Source organism: Oreochromis niloticus, linkage group LG20 (assembly GCF_001858045.2).
Source record: "Oreochromis niloticus isolate F11D_XX linkage group LG20, O_niloticus_UMD_NMBU, whole genome shotgun sequence".
In the NCBI taxonomy this organism is placed as follows: Eukaryota; Metazoa; Chordata; class Actinopteri; order Cichliformes; family Cichlidae; genus Oreochromis; species Oreochromis niloticus.
The window spans coordinates 30,957,377-30,977,013 of NC_031984.2; the positions used below are offsets into that span (position 1 = coordinate 30,957,377).

At 40.0% G+C, this 19,637-nt stretch overlaps 1 long non-coding RNA gene across 1 annotated transcript in view; it reads left to right on the forward strand.

Annotated features, from left to right (window-relative positions):
- Nucleotides 1-19,360, forward strand: part of LOC112843367 (uncharacterized) — a 47,766-nt gene extending 28,406 nt beyond the window's left edge. The window contains exon 4 of the long non-coding RNA XR_003215691.1: nt 19,157-19,360. This is a non-coding gene — a long non-coding RNA (uncharacterized LOC112843367). The remainder of the gene's footprint in view (nt 1-19,156) is intronic.
- Nucleotides 19,361-19,637: the final 277 nt, after the last annotated feature.

The window sequence follows — 19,637 nt, forward strand, 5'->3', positions numbered from 1 at the left end:
CTCGCCACCTGATCCAGACCTTAACACCTGTGACAGTGATCGCTGGGACTTCCAACACTGCAATAAACACACAGGCAAACACATCCACTGTCGGTACGTGTGATCAGTCGGAAGATGATATTACGGCTGAATTAGCTGTCAGAATGAGGGAGATTATACATAACACTGAACTGATTGGGGGGTGTGGCAAGCTGCTCTGATGGTGTGCGTTTGTGTTTGCGAAGCGCCGAGAGGCTCATCGCTGCTTCAAGAGGATACACCCACTCAGCGGTTTGTGCTGCACTCTCTCCAATCCCCAACCTTCAGCTGCGGCGGGACGATATATCACGAGGCTAACAGAGCAAAAGACTGTGTCTGTCTGCAGCGAAAAATGGCCTTTCATGAATATATATGGAAAGAGCATGTGTTTTGTTTTAGCCAACTAGATATGATATAAGATGGATTGGTTTTATGATACTGCTGGTAGCACACCTGCTGTACGTACACACGTGCAGAGAGACAGACGTTTGACACGCATAAATTGGAGACAATGTGCGTGAAGATGACCGAGAGAGACAGTGTGAGAGACTCGAAGTCACACACTCTTACTTACAGACACACTCGCATTACTGCTCTCCTGCCACCATCATCCATCTTCCATCAGATCAGTGAGAGTGACAAATTGCTTTTTGCTCTGCTGACCAGAGGGTTAGACGCTCGCAGCGGGAGACGATCGAACCAAATAGCTGACTTCTCGAGACTGGTGCAAATGTACCGCCCCGGTTCGCCTCCCTTTCCTTTGTTTCCCTCTGAGAGCTGTGTTGGGGAATTTTTATAGTGTTGATCTGTCTGATTTTGAGACACTGTCATTAAGATTACTACCTTTACTTAGATATAATAAAGGAGGTATACAGCTTTAGAAATTTATGGAAATTTTGCTAAAACGTTACATGTAGATGTTACAAGGTAAATTGAAATTGTTTCTATACAACTACTGCTACTGCCTGACTGAGTTGGTGCACATGCGCAGGAAAGTTTTCCACTTCACAGCTTTTGCCTGATGTACAACTGACCACCTATTACTGGGGTCCTGGATTTCAGCTGAAGTCAGTGGAGGATGCGACAGAAGATGCCTGAAGATTAAAACACGTGCTTACAGCAAGAGTTATTGTAAAAGCTATTGTCCGTTCTTATTGTGTAAAAGGGGAAAAATACGCAAATGTGCTGCAGTTTGATGAAAGGTGTCTGCTTTTATCATTATTTGCATGTGCAGCATGATATGTAGAGAAATGTTCATAAAGTATGTTGAAATAAAGATGTTATGACCATTAATATCTCAGCATATATTAATTTTTATCAACAATTCTTCCTCATATCATGCTGCATATGCAAATAAAGATAAAAGTAGACACCTTTCATAAAACTGCTGCACATTTGTGTATTTTAATTGAGTTAAGCAAGGGAAATTTTTATAGCCCACTGAATAGCTCAAAGTTTCAATAGTTTCTCCCAGAAGAACCCTGTTTGTACTTTACAGTATTGTTTGTTTTTTATACATTTTTTAACATATTTGTTTTTATATCTGTGCAACAGACCAACATTCTACCAAAGGGCAGGAGTTTAAAACAAAGCTGTACAAGACATGGGCTATGATGAACAAATTAAAATATATAGTGCCATTGTTGATAGTATAAAGTAAATGTTAAATCACACACACAAAAACACTATAACATGATCATTATAATAGTATATGACCATAACTATGGACAGCAATACTGGAAGAAGAACTAGGGGTATGCATGTTTGAAGACTTTGGCGATGAGAGTGGGGATTTTAAATCTGTGGACTATGACTAGTAAACCTGATATATAGGGAGAAGGAGCATAGATATATTGCCTGTGCAGGAGACCAGGTGGAAGGGAAGCAAGGCCAGAGGCTGTTATGCAGCGGTGTAGAAAGGAAGCGAAGTGCAGCAGCGGTAATCCTGAAGTGTGTGAATATGTGCATAGTGTGGAGCTGAAGAGTGCCAGATAGGATCATTAGTTTCAAGCTAGAAATCAAAGGGTGATGCTGGATGTTGCCAGTGCGCATGCCCTACAGGTTTGGATGTCAGTTAGAAGAGAATGAGGAATTCTGGAGTAAGTTGGAATGAAGTGGTATCAAGTGTCCCCAGGGGGTGAGGGTGGTGATTAGAGTAGACTTCAATGGGGATGTAGGTGAAGGGAACAGGGATGATGAGGAGGTGTTGGTGGAAGCCAAAGAAATAAGGATGATGCACAGAGCTCACACAGGCTCAGGTGATAGGTAAGAGTTACCAGATGACTGGGAAAGTTCAGCTGAAGTGGTGAAGTAAACTGCCAAGGTGTTTGGACTATCCTCCCGACGGAGATAAAAAAGACAAGGAGAGGAAGGAAGTACAGGGAAATATTCAAAAGAAAAAAGTGGCAAGGAAAAAGTGGGATAGCAATGGAGATGAAGAAAGTAGACAAGAGTACTGGGGGGATAGCCATACAACAAAGATAGAGGTGGCAAAGGAAAAGGTTTATAATGAGTTTTATGTGAGGCTGGACATTAAGGAAGGCTAAAAGGATTCTTATTGATTGGCTAGGCAGAGAGATGGAGCTGGAAAGCATGTGCTGCAGGTTACGGTGGTTAAGGACAGAGATGTAGAAATGTACTAATGTGTGAAGAGAGTATATTGGAAGGAGTACTTTAAAGAGCTGATGAATGTGGAAAATGAGAGAGAAATGGGGGACAAATGGAGGAAAGTTAATGAATCAGGAAGTCAGGGCTGCTATTAAGAGGATGCAAACCTGTCAAGGTCTAGGAGAGAGGCCAATGGACTTTTTAACCAGATTAGTTAATGCCGTATCAAAGTGGCAGAAGTGTTCTGGTGCTGATTTTCAAGAACAAGTGGAATAAGACTGATGTGTCGCAGCCATGTTGAGAGAAGAGGTGCTGATCAGTATGGCTTCATGCTGCGAAAGAGGACTATAGATGACATGTTTTTTTTGAGAGGGTCAGTAGATAAGTATAGAGAAGGTCAGATAAAATTGATATGATAGAGAACCAAGAAAAGAACTGCATGAGGAAGCCAGGAGAGGAATGACAGTGAGATGGTGGTGAGACATGCGGTAGGATTGACAGATGGGTTCAAAGTCAGGGTGGGATTACATCATGAACCTCTACTTGTTTGTGATGGTGATGGACAGGTTGACAGATAAGGTCAGGAAGGAGTCTCCATCAACTATGATGTTTTCAGACAGCGTGGTGGTGAGAGTGGGAAGCAGGTGGAAGAGAGCCTGTAAAGGTGGAGGCATGCTCTGGAGAGAAGAGGAATAAATATCAGTAGAAGCAAAACCAACTCCATGTGTATTAATGAGAGGTAGACAGGTGGAAAAATGAACATTTAGTAGTAGAGGTACTGCCAGGCAGAAGGAAAAGAGGAAGATGACAGTAGTGAAAGATGACATGCAGGTGGTTAGTGTGACAGAAGAAGATGCTAGAGATAGGATAGAGATTGGTGCAGCCATCAACTCTTTGCATCTAATTTCACAAAGTGAAAATAAGCAAAGACTTGTCAATTGCTCAGGGAATGTACCTTTTTGCCCTGCAACTGAGGTCGTCAGACAGTCGCCAACTGGTCTTTAGGCCTGTGTGTGTCTGAGAGTTTAACAACTGATTTCAAAGTAGTTTTTAGTAGTTTCAGGATCTTGCTAGTTTTCTTTCAGTTTTTTTTCTGTGTTTCTGCCACCAGAATACAAATGCAACTGCAATGACATAACCCAAACAGATCCATTCAGTGGCGTCTGTTTAAAGACTTGCCACCATTATCAGCTTTGTTTTACTTCAAAGAGTGACAGCCATTTTTTAAATCATTTGATTTTGATGACCAAACTGTTTTTTTTTTTGCTTTACCATGAAGTTTTGACATTACAGACATTTTTGCTCTGCAAATTTGCCAACAATGAACTCGGCTTTATTCTTATGTCAGTTCATTTCTTCATGTTGAAAACATACAGCTACAACTATCATCCCTTTACAATTCTCAGTTTCCTCCGTATTCTTCTCCCCTCTCACCTGACACACATTTTCCTTTTCTCCTCCATCCTCTACCTGAAATAGAAGCCCATTTTCCTTTGTGCCAAGGTCTTTATTGACTGTCTCTTATTCTGTCACCCCTTTCATTTCAAATCAATCTTTTCATTATTTGAATCTAAATTTGGTCTTTTCCCTTGATCCCCTCTTTTCCCTTTATCCATTTTTGCTCTAAATCTCCTAAATCTCTCAATTGATTTCCCTTTTTGCTTTATCTTCTCTGCTCTCTCCGTCACCTCCCACTTCTTCATTCTACATGGGAGCTTTCTCATCTGTATTGTTGCATTGGTCCCTGAAATGACTTTCACCGATGTCAATCAGAGGGTAATCTTCCCAACTCAGAGTCATTCCTTCAAGTCACTTGTACAGCAACATTTTTCCTTCCCTCCATGCTGTCCCCTTCCTCTTCTCTGTAGGCCCTCATTATCTTCGTCCCACTCTTCCTTATCCTTCACTAAGTCTGTGCTCCTTCTCGCCATCATTGCTCTTTTACACTCATCTTCCCTCTCTGACACCAATCGTTCACCTTGTAACACCATCATCATCCTCATCAACTCCCCCCACACTGCCATGACAACAAGTCAAACACTGTTGTCATGGCAGCCCTATCAACTAATTGAGGCAATTTTGACTGAGCAGCAGCTGCCGTAACCATGCTGTCCCGACCCCCTCCTCTGTTTCCTCCCCCATCTCCATCTTCTTCTACTTCTACCCTGCCCCCACCTCTTCCCTGACCCCCCCCCCCCCCTTATTTTTTCTCTTTCATCTAGTTTTTGAACATCCCCACTCTTTGCGGTCCATTTCTATGGTTTTCCGATCCATTTTCATGGTTTTCCAACACTTTAATTCCTTTTTCACTTTAAAAAAGTCTTCTTATATCATCAATCTTCCATTTAACTCATGTTAAAATCCTCTGAAATCTGCTCTGTATAGGATGTCATAATATAGAAAAAAAACAACAAAGTAAAGGAAATGTTGACACATGTAAATTTTATTCACAGTAGATTAAGTTCTAAGGATCCAGGCATTACAAAACTCACAAAGCTTATAAGTTGCAGGACCTGCAAAAATTAATTTTGCAGGTCCTGCAAGTAGGAGGAAAATACAGAACTAGCTGTTAGTGTATAGCTGGTCAGCCCTTTAGATCTGAAAAGAAACAGCTTGAAATGCTTTCATTAGAATTTAATATTATTGCATTGCTGGCAAAATAGTTTGTGTGAAGATTTGTCAGGCTGATAAATGTCAAATGTGTTCAGAGTTTCTATGTGCAGCTAATAGTGACTTCTGATAATTTTGGATTAAAAAAAAAAAAGAATTGCACTTTTTTTACACAATCAACTAAGCTAATCTTGATATTAATTACAGTTAGGTACTAACTATGAAAGGAATAACATATAAAACTGCATAAATGTAGCCACCGATCAGTCATAGGTCTTATGACAAATGACACACCTCTTCAGATGGTTGAAAATCTTATTTATTTACTGGTAGAGAGGCAAGTTGCTATCGCAGCACTAGCCCCAACTGGCTCCACTGAAAAGTAGCTTAAGAAAAGATATGTATTTAATCAAGTTTTATTTATATAGCAAGAGCTAATAAAACAATCAGCTCAGTGTGCTTTCTATTGTAAGTTGAAGTTCCTACAACAGTAATGAGAGAGAACCCCGGCAATCAGACAATCCTCTGTGAGCAGCACTTGGCAACTGTGAGGAGAATGAACTCGTTTTTTTAACAGGAAGACACTTCTGGCTGTCATCTGTTGGGTGATGAGATGAAAGAAATAACTAAAAAGAAAACAAAGCAGGTAAAAACACAATGTGGCATTTATAACTACATGGGGAAGGGAAGAGAAGAGAAGCAGTTCATCATGGGATGTCCCTCAGAAGCCTGAATCTATAGTAGCTTATCTAAAAGATAGTCCAGGGGAAACTTTATTAAAGAAATATTGGAAACCCAACTGTAAAAGCAGAGGCGGTGTCTGCCTCGTGAACCCAAACTGGAGGGTGGTTCCACATCTAAAACCACCTCGACACTCTGAGAGCAAAATGCAGTGGTGGGATAATCAGGAAGAGAACCTTATCTAAAAGAGTCTGTTTATGAACAGTAAGTGCTACTTTTTGTTCTTTCTGTTCTTCTGCAGCACAAGTGGGCATTAGTCATGTCTAAATTTGTTCTGTAGTTGGTTAGGTTGCATATAGATTCATAAAAGTGGGTGATGAGCAGCTGTGAGAAATGCTGCTAACAGTGTAGCCCTCTGCTAATTGCAGCTAAAGGCTAATTCAGGAAATAGAATAGGAAATATGTGCATGTGCTCATTTTGGGAGAGGCGCTTATGACAGTGTCCCTCAATGTCATTATTTTGAAATTCACTTGTCTAGTTTTTAGATTACTTTATACATTTTACTAATCTAATAACACGTGATACACTAATTACCAGAGGTGTGGACTCGAGTCACATGACTTGGACTCGAGTCAGACTCGAGTCATTAATTTTATGACTTTAGACTTGACTTGAAAAAAGGTTGTAAGACTTGTGACTTGACTTGGACTTTTACACCAGTGACTTGGGACTTGAATTGGACTTGAACCTGTTTACTTGAAAAGACTTGATATTTTACCCAAATCTAAAATTTAACATACATATTATATAAAAAGTGCGGACCATTAATTCACTTTATTCATTCATTCATTCTTACCACACTCCGTATGTATGTGAGCGTGGGCTGTAGCACAGCCAATCAAATTAACCAGATTTGAAAAAAACAAGAACAAAAACGCTCGAGCCAAAAATGCTTCCAAGAGTAATTTCTTTCGGGTACATAAACTACGAAGTAGTCAACAAAAAACGAAATGCAATATGCAAAACATGCAAGAAGAGAATCACAGACGGAGATGGAACAACTTCCAACTTTGTCCGACATTTGAAGTTGCATAAAGAACGGTAGGTGGTGCTTTTTTTTTTCTTTTTTTTTTGCTACGATGAGACAGCTGACTTAGCTAACTTCATCTTATTAGCAAATGTTCTTCGGGCTACGTTGATGATACTGTTTGGCTTTAACAGGTATGATATGTTTGTCATGCTATTTTAAATCCGGTCCTGCACGCGCATCCAAGAATAACATGCAACTTGTTAGCTCAGAATTGTCGGTGAATGGTGAGCAGGGTCCGTTTCAGAAAGTGGGTTCTGTAGCTGTACTCAGTCTCTCTCCGTCTCCTCCCCATCATTAACCCCGTAGATTTAACCCAGTTTAGACTGACAAATATTTATTTTACCATCACATCACAATTCAAAATCACTGTGTTTAATTTGCAATTAGTGTATGGTCGTGTTTAACTTTTGCATGTCTGAGCCAGGGAAAATTTTTTTTTTGGTTAGAAAATCTGGCCCACCTTAGTGTGTAATTGAGTAGTCCTGCTATACATGGCCTTTTTCTTCTGTCATTTATGTCAATACATCAAATAAAATACTTTGATCTTATATTATTAGCTGTTGTTTATTTGCAAAGGTTATTCTCAACAGGGATGCTAGACAAAAACGGCGTTTTCTACAGACAGCCTAGCATACGCTCTCCACTTGCGAGTGAAAAAAGAAAAAGAAAAAACACCCCTTCCCTATTGGTGTTAGAGTTTACCATGCCAGCCAATCAAAAAAATGATAAGGCAACATGTGACATTTGGTTGTTTAGGGAGAAGGGGAAGTTTTTAGGAGTGACACCCGCGACGGAAAGCGGGCGAGCGAAAGAAAGAGAGAGAGAGAGTTTTCATATGTGAGACATTAGTGACGTTTAGCGTGTTTGGAGGCTATAGTTAGTTTGTTGTGTAGTTATTGTTTTGTATTGTGTGTCGGTTAGACTGCTGAATTTCATATTTGATCTAAAAAAGCTGTCAAAGGCAGATTCCAGTGTAAACGCTGTCTCCACATAGAAAACTGGACTGTTGCACCTCCAGTTGTCAGACCTGCAGGGTTTAGGCCTGTGGTGTTCTCCTCTGTCTTATACTGAACACAAACTACATTTTTTGGACTGGCACAAATAATTTGTGTGCCTTCTTATTTGATGCAGCACACCTGATTGTTCTGTAAATAGATTTAAATGGTTATATAAAAAAACACCTGAGGCCTTGGCTGCATTTTTAGGTAAATAGTACCATATAACTTTGTTGTTTGCAAAACTTGTGCATAATTTTTAGAAATGTACAATTTCTATTTGCATTTCAAGTTATGAAAATGATTCGTTAAACATGTAAAAAAATATAACTTTTTTCTACTCGGATTCTGAATTTTTTGTCTGAATTTAGATCAACTGTGCTAATATAGTATACCAAAATGAAAAAAATAACTCAAATTTCAGATATTTGAGGTTGTGCTGTAAATAATGATACCAAACAAGGCAAGAAAAACATATTTTAAAAGTGAAATATAGAAGTAAAATCAAAAGTAGTCAAGAACGGCCAATTATACCCAGGACCCCAGAGGGTTAAAAAAAAGACTTGAAAGGACTTGAAATTCAAAGTTTCGGACTTGGGACTTGACTTGAACGTTGTCTGTCTTGACTTGCGACTTGACTCTGACTTGCTTGACTTTACTTGAGACTTGACTTGTGACTTGAGGATAAAGACTTGGGACTTACTTGAGACTTGCAAAACAATGACTTGGTCCCACCTCTGCTAATTACTGACATCTACTAGTAGCACATTGAACTGTGTGTTGTGTCTGGGGTTCTTGGCTGTTGTGAATTTGAGCTTCATCATTAAAATTTGTAATACAATGAGGGGTTCTTCCATGCTTGAAAATCAGAGACACACACTCTCACTACAAGTGCCAGTTAAGTTTGTGTTGTGTTGGTTAGCATAATAATGCTGTGTACTTGACTGTATTCAGAGAAACCTTTGATGAAGCACCACATTTAGGAACTGAGTCGACATCGGCGTGAAACATTTAGGATTAGATGCAGCTACTGTTTTGGTTTGGGGAGATCATCGTGGATCATTGCCTTTTTCTAACCTCACCCACATTTTTAATAGTATATGTATATATATATATATATATATATATATATACACATACATTTTCAGCCCTGTTTAACAACAAAAGATGGAACCAACAAAAACTATGAAATATGTAATTACATTTGGCAGTAAGGAGAAAAAGTGTAAACAATAAAAAAATATTAGTTGGAAATGTCATATTCCACAGAGTAGCTGCCTTTTCATTTTGATAACAGCTTCTCACATTCTTGGCATTTTTCCTGCCAGTTTCTCAAGATTTTACTGTATGTGCTATAAATAAGATGAAATGAAGCTAATGCCTGTATCTACTTTTGTCTCATTTCCATATTTTTCAAATGCAAATGCCTAAATGAAAGATGTACAGTTGTAGGGAAACTGGGAAGCCAGACCTGACAGATGTCTCTGGATGTGTTGTGCGTCTTCAAATAATTGCAAACATTTTTTAATTTTTACATCTAAAGTTTCAGCTGATTGTTTATTGAGTTTTGTATCCACAGCTGTATCTGCATACACAACTGAGTAACAAACAGGAAACACTTCTAGAGACTCTAAAATGACACTAAAAGCTCCAAAATATTGACACTACACATTGGATTCATTTTCAAAACAATCTGAAAATGAAACTTTTTCCTCTCTAAAGTCTCTTATTATCAATACTTTATCTTTCTCCCCTCCGTCTCCCTCCCCCTGCCTTCTTTCTGAAATTGTTTTGTAGGTTCCCCTTCCTCCGCTCACTCCTTGAAGATGCGCTTGAAGGTTTTCCCCTTGTAGCCACAGGGGACAACAAGCGCTGATGTTACGGGAAAAGGGTGGTGGTGGGTGAGAAGAAAGGGTGAGGTTTGCTTATCCACACAGATGCACATGCAAATTACAATGTGCAGATTTGAGTGTGGACGCAGGAACGCACACACAGTTCCCTGATGTGTGATAGCGTGCAATTCAGCGTGATTGCTGAGGGGGCTTGTTGGGCCCTTAGCCCTTGGTAAGAGCTTTGACACTAAGGATGTTTTATATCCCATGGATATTTGCTTATGCAAATGTTAAGATTTATTAAAATAACCCCTCCCCCTCCTTCACATCCCAATCTGTGACAGCTTTTAGTGCTTGTAATAAATACTGACCAGTCTTGTGTAAACAGAATGAGTGTGAAGTAGTGTGTTGCTGGGAAAATATACTGTATATTCATATTTTCTATATTAAACTGAGAACATCTTTTCAGGGTAAATTTATTGTCGCTTTGTAACATGGCTAGAATTTTTCTTGTTAAATTATGAGACCCCTTCAAAGTAGAAAAACAATAAAACGTTTTAGCTGAATTTGATGGAGTAAAAAGAAAAATGTTTTGCCCCCCACCCCAGCTGTACTCCCAGGATTAATGTGCTGTTTTAAAATTCTGTTTCTTGATTAGATTCCCATCCAAGCCAGGCAGATGATTTATATGTTTCTCCAGAGATTTTGATCTATACGTGTGAGAGTGTACATGCACCATCATATGGTGCAACTGCAACCGATGTGAAAGAACTCGGCAACAGTGCACGTTGAGTTTGTTTGTCAAACTGGAGCCTCTAAAAAGAAAAAAAAGGCCGGGATGGAAGTAAACAGAGCCACGCATGTTTGTCATCTTGTTTGCACATAAACTCATTTTTAATTAATGTATGCCTGTGCGTATATCGCGTGTGGATAATTGCCATTGCATGCATTTGTGCATTTTTCTGAGCATGCAGCAAAACAAAAAGGAGAAAAAAACGAGCAGTGCTCTGATTCGTCATCAAATGTGTGCCATACTTCTCTGGCATGCAAAGTCAAGTAACTCTCCAGGCCAATTACTAGAAGTGACTATCGTGCGTGTTGGAAAGGATACCCGTGCCAGTATGTGGTAAACATTCGGGCATGCAACACAAGTGGCTGAGTGCCACAGGGTAGATTTAAAAAGCTCAGGGAGGAGGTGTCACATCAACAAGAAGTGCGGTCAATGAAGCGGGCTTTGGCAAAATGATCAAAAAACGCTCACGGTGAAAGGGAAAACATGCATGCCGGGGTGCACATTGAAATTCTAATGCTATTTAGACACAGCTGACATATTTAAATGTGAACTTATCATCTTCTTCTTTGTACAATATAGTTTCCCTTAAAGGAAACTAAGCAGGAGTCTTTTGAATATATGAGACTAATGCCGCTGGAGTTGGAAGCGGGAGTGATGTATGTGTGAGCACGGCGTGACAGGGCGGGTGGTGTTTGAGAGTCAAAGGAGAGCAATGGTGGAGGGGTTGCGCACGGGAGCGCTCTTGTTCACCCGTCGGCTTATCTGCTTCGTACAGACGGATTTCTTTTTACAACGCTCTGTCCATGCATGATCGTTCTTATCTTTTCGGCCACTTAGCTGGAAGGTACCCTATCACACACAGAGCGCGGCAAAGAAGAAGCAGCAGAGCAGCTGCCTGTGACTCTCTCTGCCTTGTGCTAGGATGGTCTGAACACCACCTGATGTTAGGGTTAAGGAAGTCCCAATGTGATATAAAGACTTACTGACTGATGGGCTGAAGCAGGAAAAAAAGGCATCTGCCTGCTGTTTTATTCAGCAGCAAAAACAGTGACATTCAACTTTTTTTTACTAGGCTCAAAGAACTCATAAAAGAAGCTGGAAAGAACTTTTTTACACCAAGAAAGTGCACGTGGTGTTCTTCTCTCTGCAGGGAGAGAGCTGCAAAAAGCCTTCATGTTTTTGTAGGGAAAGGTGTAAAATATTTTGTTGTGTTTGACAATAAACATTTTAGGTATACTTTATGATACAGTTACCTACAGGGCCTCAATGTTGAAAGTTAATGTGGAATATAACCTGTTGGACATCCATTCATCCAGGTTCTGTGAAACACATCTTTTAAGAAGGTGGCATTCAGATGCCTGAACCATCTCACCTAGCTATTTTCTATGCTGAGGAGTAGCAGCTCTAGCCTGAGTCCCTCCTGAATGACGAAGCCCCTCACCCAGTTTACAAGCCTGAGGCCAGACACTTTGTGGAGGAAACCCATTTTCACTATTTGTGTATGTGATCTTATTCTTTCAGTTAGTACTCTCAGCCTGTGGCTATAGGTAAAGGTGTGAATGCAGATTGACCTGTAAATAGACGGATTCGCTTACACGCTCAGTTCTCTCTTTACCACAGTATCTGCTTCATTGCTGGTGCTGAACCAGCCTGTCAGTCAGTCTCCTGCTCCACTTTCACCTAACACTTGTGAACAATATCCCAAGATACTTGATCTCCTCCACTTGGGGCAGCAACTCCTCCCTGACCCAGAATGTGCACTCCACCCTTTTCTGGTTGAGTGTCATGGCTTCACATTCCCAATTATATGGTAAATATAAACACATTTAAAGAAAGATTCACACAGAATGAAATTTACAAATGCTTCCTCTGTCCTGTAGTGCCATTTATCCATCTGAAGCAGTTTAGTGTGAGTTGTCCAGTTTTGGAAGTCTAAAAAGTCTAAAGCCTAAAAAACAAATACACAAAAATAATGAAAAGTGGCAAGTAACGTGACCCAAACTGCCCTTCAAACTGTGTCTGTTTGAGTGCACATTAATTTATTATCATATTAATGTCCTATTGTTTCTAATTGAATAATTTGCACATGTCAGTGGAAATAAAGTTTCAATTTACCGCTGACTTAATGAATGTATAGCTGAAATGCTGAATTGTATGCCTGTGGTAAAAACACACCCAGTACTGTTAACACACTGTATAGCTTATACACAAAATGTACTTATGTAGAAACAGTTGCACATACACAAGCAGCCAAACACTCACAGTGGAACTCCTAGTCATGAATAAGTAATGGGTGTGATAATGCAGATGGATGAGACCTTTGGAGCTCATGCAAAAGGGCCAGGGTCAGGAGGACTGTTATTTGATATTCAGCCGTGGCATTTTCTCTGCTGCACCACACACACACACACACACACACACACACACACACACACACACACACACACGGACACACGCACACACAAAGAAGAGTGGCCATCTGCTGAATGATTAATGCTTCGGTCTCTACCTAGAGTGGAAAGTGTGTACCTTAAAACAGGGGGAGTGGTTGACATTATTAAACCACCTGCAAATATTCTCTCCCTGCAGAGCACGTCTTTGGTGCCTTCTATCAGAGTGGTGATTGAGCCTATGGTTCACTCATAAATGAATTCCTGTACTTATATGATAACTGGCCACTTTGTTAGGCGCACCTGTTCAACTGCTCGTTTATGCAAATGTTTAATCAGGCAGTAACATAACAGTAACTTAATGCATATTAGCATGCAGCACGACCAATTCAGGACAAAGATGATTTTAGTGACTCTGAACGTGACATGGTTGCTGGTACCAGATAGGCTTATTTGAGTGTTTCATAAACTGCTGATTTACTGGGAGTTTGCTTCACAAATGTCTCCAGGATTACTGAGAATGGTACAAAAAACTGATATTGAGCAGCAGTTCTCTTCGTGATGTCAGAGTTCAGAGGAGACTGGCTGGACTGTTTCGAGCTAATAGGAGCTGCTTGTTACAATCAAGGTATGCAGAAGAGCAGCTCTGCAGCTTAGTACACACACTATTCATTATTCAAATGCACAGCGTACTTGACTGTTGCTAACCATGCCCATCCCTTTAGGATGACAGAGTACCCGTCCTGTATTTGCCCCACTCAAAATGGCTATGGATAGGTTCCTCTCTTCATACCCACATGTGTGAATTATATTTTATATAACTCACTGTAATTGTCCTGGTTTAAATTTATGTGAACAGAGAGGTGTAATGAAAATGACATCTGTGACCTCACCTCCATTAGTGAAGTCAGTGAACTAGACCGCTCCTCTGGTGCCTTTTGGAGCATTATTCTAGCATTATCTGTCTATTATTATGGTTTGCAGCCTAGTACAAACTGTCCAAGTAGCTTAGGCTTCAGTGAGGTGGTTGAAGTTCATGTTACGTAGCTCTTATCAGCTAGTTTATGGAGCTTAGTAACCAAGACTGCTAGCCTTAGCTTATATACTAGCAAATACACTAACCCCCCCAAAACAAACCAACAACAAAATAGCATCCACCAAAACACTAATGTTGCTATTATTCATACTTCAAGTTTCTATCTTTTATATGAAACCTGTGGTTGATATGTGATGCTGATGTTCTCCCTTGAACACCTCACAAAGTTATGATAAAACTCCCGTGTCTTCCTGAGCGGTGACGTACCTACTGGTCACATGGCCTGCGTTTGGGGTTGGAAACTATGGACTCTTAAACAGCTGGAGCTCTAGTTCTTATCATCAGGTATGGCCCTCCACATGAAAGACGCCCTAATTTGAAAGTGAAACTAATTTTCCAGTCTGCACAAGTTTGAAATGGCCAATTTGCAAACAGACATATGCAACTAACTCCCCATAATAACATGTTAACATGTAAAAATGTCAGTATTTGAATATGTGGTTGGTTTGAGAACTCATTGGAATCGTTGCTGGTGTAATCCCATTTGCAAGATGATCTCTGAAAGCAGCTTTCACAAGTTTTCTCTCCCCTTTCCAATGACATCATGACACCAAGAAAAAGGATAAAGAGACTGTAACTGAAGCGTTCCACATTTCCACATTTTACTGACCTTAATCTGCCTTGCAGTGAGTGTGTGTGTGTGTGTGTGTGTGTGTATGAGAGAAAGAGATACAAAAATTTCAGCTGTGCAAATACAGTATGAGCTGGCTTTGATGTGTCCAGACAAATGTTCAGCTGTTCCTTGATGCTCTCAGCGCCTCTCTGTCATAACACCTGAAACAACAAATGACCACACCAGCAGCTGCCCTGTGGCTTACCCCCTCTGGTATCTGTAATAGGACATGTGCCTGTGTTCACACACACACACCTGCCAGTTGTGTCACTGATACAAAATCAGCAAAGGACCTCACAAACGCACACAGATTAAAGACTCATCAAGTGACAGTAGCCAGACTGAAAACATCCACTGAGTGTGGCGTGTAACAGGAGAAGAAGATATAGCAAACAATGGAGACAGAGCTTAGCTTAAATAATAACTGTTGTATTATAAGAAACGTTGAATTATTCAGGATTTAAGATGTTTGCCTTTCTGGTGCTTGAGTTGATTCATTTGATTGGTCTAACAGATTTAGTAACATTTAAGTGTGAGTGTGTGCATGTGTGTGGTTTGGGAGTACTGTGTTTACAGCAGAAGAATAGTCACCCTAAATGGCTCCTTGATACGAGCACACGCTCACACTGTTACCCAATCTGCCTCGCTGCCTCACTATATATAGGCCTACCCTATCAGGTTGCCTGAGCCAGTTAAAAATAGCTTTGCCCCATGATTCCACACCGTGTGTCTCTTTTTCCTTTTCCCCCTCACTCTCATGGACAAAAACACACTCCATCCAACCCCTCACAAACTGTTCACATCTCCTCCCTCCTCGTGTTTGATCTTCAGGTGTGAGGAGAGGGGAGCAAAAGTGTTGAGTCATTTTCGCACATGGTGTCAAGACAGTCAGGTCCAGGCACAGTCCAAAGCTGCCCACTCTCACGTGTACTTAACAACAGCAGATTCTCGGTACTCTCATTCCTGGAAACACTCAGTTTACTTTGGTTGAGAGTTGGTGCATGAAGGATGGCAGGTCAAATTAACACTCATTGGCAGGTTAAAGACTGTTTAATGTCTCATCTCAAACATGCAGACGTAGAGCTCCCCTGGGTAATGTCTAGAAATGTTTTGGATAGTGCAAAGGGAGGAATGAAGTATGCTTTTCTCCACGTGGAAGCAAATTAGTTCTTTTTTAAATGGCAGACTGCGGTTAGAAACTAAAAGAGGAGATCTAGAATTGTCTCTGTGACGCTTTCTCTTGGCCTTATTAAGCCAAGCAGTATTACACAATAATCTGTAACTGAAGCCATTACAATAAGTACAGTTACAAAAAAGTTACAAAAATTGATTTTATGCTTATGTTATATATATTCATAAAATATAAAATAATATAATATATATACTGTGTTGTATACTGTGTAACACATTGTTGTATACATTGTAACACATTGCAGTGATGCAGATTGCAGCACTGGTGTCTTTGTTAGTAACGTGATGTGTAAACACTGTACATTGATTAGCATGAAGACAAAGCCTCCATTAAGGTGTAACTTTATCTAGCTTGGCCACAATGCTTATGAATTACCAATATAGACATAAGTCATTTTTTCCTTCTTATATGTCTGACAGTCCATTTATTATGAAGTCTTTCTTTCTTACATTGCAGTAAGTATCTGTTGTTCTGTACTTACTTGGCTTTGTCCAACAGGATCATCAGTTGAAAAGACTAAAGACACCTTTGTCAGGTTAAAAAGAGAAAGGAACAAAGGTAAAAAGCTGTCGTCTCTGGTCATTAAAAAGATTGACCTTTATTCTAAAATTTACGTGAAAGTGAAAATAAAAATAAAGTTTTCTCCCTCAACACCTCCACCTAACAATAGCCAGCCAGCACATTTAAACGTATTTTAACCCTTTACGGTGTAAGCACTGATCGTTGTGCTGCCGTCCCATCCTAGCATAGAAGAGCAATAAGTCTGGACTATCCAGAGGTTTGAAGTATAAAAGCAGGAATGATCAGCTGATCTACGTCAAGAAACAACTTCACTGACTTTACTCACAGCTATCTGTAAAACACCTCATTTTCTGTCTTGATGCATGCTCAGTCATGCAGGTAATGCTGTTCTGATTCTGTGGACGTAGTGTTTTCAGAGATGCTATGTCCAGAACAGAATCAACTTTCTGGCATCTCATTTTCTGTTATTTACTGACTTTCCTAGCACATAGGCATTAGCACTGAGCTGGTCTCTTGTGTGCAGTATCATGCCTCTAAACTGCTGAACACACTCTGCAGACTGTGCCCTCACAGCTTCTCCTGTCAGATAACAGCACATCTTCTTTGGTTGTATAAGTGTCGCAGTGGATAATGAAATGAAATGGTGCTGGGGTTTTAAAAAGAGTCACACCTCAAAAACTTTATGGTTCAGCTCTGCTAAGATGTTATTGTCAACATAATGATTCATTGGTGTAGAAAATATAATCCATTGCGTTACAAGATTGTTGTGCATGGATGCTTTACATGCTTTGAATTTCTTTGTGACAACCGAGAATGCAGGTTTGTTTTACAGATGTCAGATGATGGCAGTTATGACGCATTTGTGTCGAAACAAAAACCAAGAGGACATTTGTTCCCATGACACATTCCTATATTTGATAATAGAGCCTTAAAGCAGTGTTCTAAAATTAGCATGTTGTTGACTAATATATTGAAACTGGGTTAAGATGTATGAATATGGATTGGAAATATTCCACTGGAGTTGTTGAGTACGTATTACATTCCAGCAGCACAAACTCATGTAAACACAACACTTAAAAATAACACATGGTGCATGTTGATTTAAATCTATAAATGCTTTAGATCTAGAAGCATTTGACACACACCTGACATGACATAGTAGCTATGCAAACACTTTAAGAGATTCAGTATGTCTATATTGGGTCCATCGGTCAATGACCAATTCTGGACCTCTATACGACGTCTGTACTTGGTCCTCAGTTTGGACGTGCAACCATGTCCAGTCTGGACATCAATATGTCGTTTTATTTACAAATATCAACATTGTTTCGTAAGACGTCACTCCAACATCACTTAGTGCAGTGGGATATTTTCATTTATTTTAGATGAAGTACATCTAATAAAAGGTAAACCATGATTTTTCTTTTCCCGAGTTGTAAATATGTGCAGGCAAATGCTAGACAAAGTGCTCAGGTACAGAAAAAATTCTGAGTGAATTAGGCTTTAACTAAGTAAGTGCTCAGCTAGACTCGAAAAGCACTATTTATGTACCAGTCTATTTAGCATAACAACAGCGTGTTTTATCTGTCACATTTTGTGTATGATGGTGTGATGCATGATCACCGGGATGTTTGTGTTTCTCGTGGAATCTACTAGCTACTTTGTTATTGTTGTTAGGCCTCAGTCACATAGGCCAGGTAACCAGTTGGCAACCTCTGTGAGTCATAGCTACAAAATTTCAAAGTGCAGCTTGCTAAACAGCCTTGCTAGCCTAACTTAGCTCTCTTACAATCTCATACAAATGGTAACTTCTGAGTCCTAAACCTAATAGGTAACTAATGAGTGGCTATGTCCTTCTTTCATATACAGTCGATTATAAAGGGTTTTTTTTTTAAAGAAAAGGTTCAGTAGCATAAATATCTCTGAGCCATTCCTTTAAGGCTAACACACTGATGTTTAGCTTGAATTAGGTGCTGGAAAAAACACACAGCTTATTGTCAGTAGCTACACACCTCTGCTGACTGGAAGCAAAAGATATGGCCTTATCAAAAAGCTGCAGTCTTCACAGCTGCCTGTCTCTCCCCCATCTAAAAGACTTAAGATGAGAACTAAGCCTTCACCTGCAGCCTAATGGACTACAGACCTTGACATGTGAGATGGATACGAGATAATAATAGTGTTATTTGCTTTACCTGTCAGCGGTTACGTTTTAACTCATCAGTTAACGTAATAAATGGCTTGACTGTTGGCTTGGCAGTTTTTTTCTTTTTGCCCATCTTTGAATCTGGCTCTAGAAACCTTCACACAACTCACGTGAAAACTCATTTGCTCTAAGAGTATCGCTGATATTTGTTAGAACTTCTTGTGCATTTCCACTGATTTTAATTTTGCAGCATGAAATCTTAATAGGACAACAAGAACCAGGCAAATGGTAACAATTCTGTAGTGTGCTACAAGTCAGAGCACACACTGATGTGCTTAAAATACAGAGAATGCAGAAGTGCTATATTCAAATGAAGAACTCGGTAACCCCATTACATCACTTGTTTGTTCTACTTGAAGAGGGGAAGTGGCGCAGAAGGCCCGAGTTGTGTTTGCTATGAAATTCATCCTGTTATCCATCTTAGACAAACACACCGTGGAAGCTGAGCAGCTGTGTTTTTTATGAATGAGGTTAATGGTTGCTCATGCTGTCATTGTCTTTGTGTGTCCACAGGAAAAACGGTCAATTGCGGACACATCCTGTGTGGAAGCTGGAGGGAAACCTGACAGCATTTAAAAAAAAATACTCTCAAAGTCACCAACAACTTGTTGACTCAGTAGGAAGGAAGACATGCTGATAACTGAATGTGTGTTTGCTTGAGTGTGGACACCTGTGTGTCTATGTGGGTGCACTCCCACCTGTTCGTGAGTACACCCACGAAGAGACATTGACGAACATGTAAACATGTATGTTTGCATATTCTTATATCCACATCAGGAAGAGTTTGAAGGGGAACTCCTGGTTTAGAGTATGGAAAAAACAAATCCTGCTTCCTTGTTGTGAAGCCAGTGTGTGTGCATGTGTGTGTGCATCCACTGCACAGCTAGTGAGACTGGGAAACGCTAAAGGAAGCGTCTAATGTGATGCTGCAAGGACTAGAAAACAGCTTCTCATTCACAAACACTTGTGCCATGTGCATGGCACCGCAGATGCA